The sequence below is a fragment of the Penaeus monodon genome, unplaced genomic scaffold, assembly GCF_015228065.2.
Source record: "Penaeus monodon isolate SGIC_2016 unplaced genomic scaffold, NSTDA_Pmon_1 PmonScaffold_4699, whole genome shotgun sequence".
Taxonomy (NCBI): Eukaryota; Metazoa; Arthropoda; class Malacostraca; order Decapoda; family Penaeidae; genus Penaeus; species Penaeus monodon.
In genome coordinates this window covers 17,665-21,108 of record NW_023659551.1, presented here as the reverse complement: position 1 = coordinate 21,108, position 3,444 = coordinate 17,665, and the positions used below count along the sequence as shown (strand labels likewise).

Here is a 3,444-nt window from a genome sequence, read left to right as displayed (position 1 = left end):
TGATACTGAGTGGATGCGGAAATGAAACCAAGTATTTCTCCGAGGCCCGAGGATATTATCGCGAGCACGTGGTGGCTTCGTAACGGAGTTTTGTACCTGATTGGACGAGGCGAGTCCGGCTGGGCCCGCGGCGGTAAATAGGTAAATTCAGTCAGCCAGACGACTCTCAGTAATCTCAGTGAAGGCACTTGCGAAATGCCGCCCACCCCAGTCACGGGAGAATGCGGATCCGCTTGCATGTCGAAATAATCACTGAATTAATACGAGGTACATTTCCCCGCTACGTTTTTTAATCGCAACCATCACTTCTCCCGCAACATCAAATAAACATTAACTAATAATACCCTCTCTTTATACCATAATAACCACGATTAGCTCTACCTGCGCTTTAATGGGCACCCGTCACCCACACCGCTGTACCAAAGCCAAAAGTAGATTATCTTTCAATGAAATGGGTTGTTGTTGTTTGTTTTGTTTTCAAAGACAAAGGAGTTCGAACTGATGCGACCTTTGTTTATTCATGATTTGATTTGATTGAAACAAAATATCTCACAGGTCATCCTGGAACAACAGAATCCCTCCGTGAAATGGCAACACCTAATTTAAATTCACAATGAAACGCCCCGCAAGTAATCAGATATCACTGCACAAATATAATGAACTTAAATAATAAAAGGTTATGCGCGCTTACCGTGTGAAATGAAATAATCTAGTTATCCCTGGATCGAGGAGAGAAATGGCCTGTTTTGATATGCAGGCAAGAGTCCTCTTCTGTGTACATACGAACTCCCAGCGGAAAAGGACATTGCAGGTACATATGCATGTCTGAAATTACCAATTAACATCGTATCCATAACCGGAAGTACAAGGCTGTGTATCAGGTAATTAGTCTTGTGAATTTGTACTGTTAACTGAATATATTGAATGACAGAGGAGTCAGTGTAATTAAAAAACCTAATCAAACACGTATCGACTAATTAAAATACATAATGAATAAAAGACATTGAGTTTCATGAAAAAGGATAGATTACAGAAGTTGATTTATAGTGGTGTAATAAATTGTTGAGGAATTATTTCAAAATCTAGTAACAAGTCCGCCAATAAATAAATAAATAAATAAATAAATAAAATATATGTATATATATATATATATTATATATATATATATATATATATGTGTGTGTGTGTGTGTGTGTGTGTGTTGTGTGTGTGTGTGTGGGTGTGTATGGTGTGTGTGTGTGTGTGTGTGTGTGTGTGTGTGTGTTGTGTGTGTGTGTGTGTGTGTGTGTGTGTGTGTACATAGACGTGAACAGCATGTATATGATGCAGTCAAAGCTGGTCATGAGATATGATGAACGAAATACGTTGCCTTTTATTAGCATTTACCTATATATTAGTATCAACATATAGACTACTTTTTCATCATATGAAATTATCAGAAATTTATACATTTTACAGCGAGAAAGCATGGTTCCATGGTGTAATGGTTAGCCCCCTGGACTTTGAATCCAGAGATCCGAGTTCGAGTCTCGGTGGAACCTCAATAGTTTTTTGCAGCACCCCGGGGGGGCCATGGCCACCTATTCCTCACTCGATATTTCCCATCAAGGGGAATCACAGCCATGTCGAAAGTACTCAGCGCTATCAGAAAACACTGCCCGCAGGTGTCGTTGATGTTTTGCAATGGGAGAGGAAGCCCACACATATCAAGTATAGAACAACACTCTTTAAAAATAAAGTTGAAAATACCTATTGTTGAACTAAATTATGGATAACTAAGATCAGGCGGAAAAAAAGACCATGCATTTTTGAAACACTGATTTCTTTCATCCTGACACGTGTTGGGCCAGTTTTCCTCTTGCAGTAGTTAAAGCCAGCCTTTTTCACGTCATATAATTCGTGAATTATGCTGCAAATTCTTGCCAAGTTTCCATTTATACCGGAAACTACATTTATTGCAAGCAGATTTTTATACAAAAAAAGATCAGTAAATAAGGTAATGATAATGATAATAATAATCTTTTTTGTTGGTATAACATAATGGGAAAGGGGACAGTCTCTCATACTGTCAACTCGGGGAGTAAGTTTAAATCCTAAAAATAATTCGTAATATTTCAGTGTTAGAACAAAATGCATCTAGTCATTTCACAATAGGAACATCTGTAGTACCATGACTCAAAGATTGTTTTATTCCGCCGCAAGACTTGACGAAAAACCTTGAGAGAAGAGAGAGACGGGACAGACAGACGACAGACAGGACAGACAGAACAGACAGACAGACAGACAGACGGGACAGCAGACAGAAGACAGAGAATTTGCCTGAATCACCAGAACATCAACACACTTTTGAGAAAGTGAGTTACTGACAAACAGAAGTTAAGTTACTGATAGGAAAATCAAAACTCGATTTCACTCTGAAATGGGTCATGCCAACAGTTTTCCAGCTCTCATTATGTGAAGACCGTGGGGCTGTATTTTTAGCTGATATAAGAAAATGGGTTAAATAATCAATTGAACGAAAAAGCCCACCGTAATTCTAAATTTAAATCCAAAATGTGCCTTTACCATGTAACATTGCTAACCTCTGCGGTTTTAGTCATCCTCGAAACAGGTCATGAAATATACGAGGATAGTCGTCTTCCTATACTAGAAAACACAAAAAAAACTCTAAGTTTAAAATGTACAAAAAATATGTAAAAAGTTCACAATATCACGGGTTTAAAATTTCACTTTTCACTTTTTTCGTTGATATTACTTTTAATATCTTTATTAAAATGTTATAATCAAGGACCTTTTCTCTCTTAATACTTTTACCAGATTATCACTTTAATGGGTACTTTAAAATAATCTAGCTAGTTACCTGAAATAAATATTTCTTTTAATGAAAAACTTGTAACAGAAAATGGAACCTATATGGATATCTTTAATATTCAAAAACGTGACTATTCGAGATGGATCGTTATTAATGAAAACCTTTACTTAATTTGGGAAAAAAACCCCATTTTAAAGTTGCATAAAAATAAACCTGTTTAATTTATAAATATAGGGAAATAAGATTACTGAAGGGTAAACTGAAGTAAAAAATGAAGGCTAAATCTTCGGTTTGATATTAGGATTGGCAAGAAAGCAATTTCTGTGTATCAAAATCCTTCGTTAAATACCATATAATACATTACTAAGTTGCCCACTACTGTTTGTGTGTGTTGTGTGTGTGTGTGTTTACATATATATGCAAAAAAAAATGTATAGATATATTATGTATATATACATGTGTATATGTAATATATTAGTCCTGGGTAAGACAATAAACTGCACCCTGGGGTTCCCTTGAACAAGAACAGCAACCCTTTTAAAGCTCCCTATGCCAGGGTTATGGTGAACTGTCGGCAGAAGGGAGTGGATATCGGGTGAAAAAAACCTTCGGTTCTACTGATTACTGGTTTC

At 36.6% G+C, this 3,444-nt stretch overlaps 1 non-coding gene across 1 annotated transcript; it reads left to right on the top strand.

The window, feature by feature from the left end:
- The first annotated feature begins 1,469 nt into the window (after positions 1 to 1,469).
- On the top strand, positions 1,470 to 1,541 carry Trnaq-uug. Its single transcript has one exon. It is a non-coding gene; the product is annotated as a tRNA-Gln (tRNA).
- The last annotated feature ends 1,903 nt before the right edge of the window (positions 1,542 to 3,444 follow it).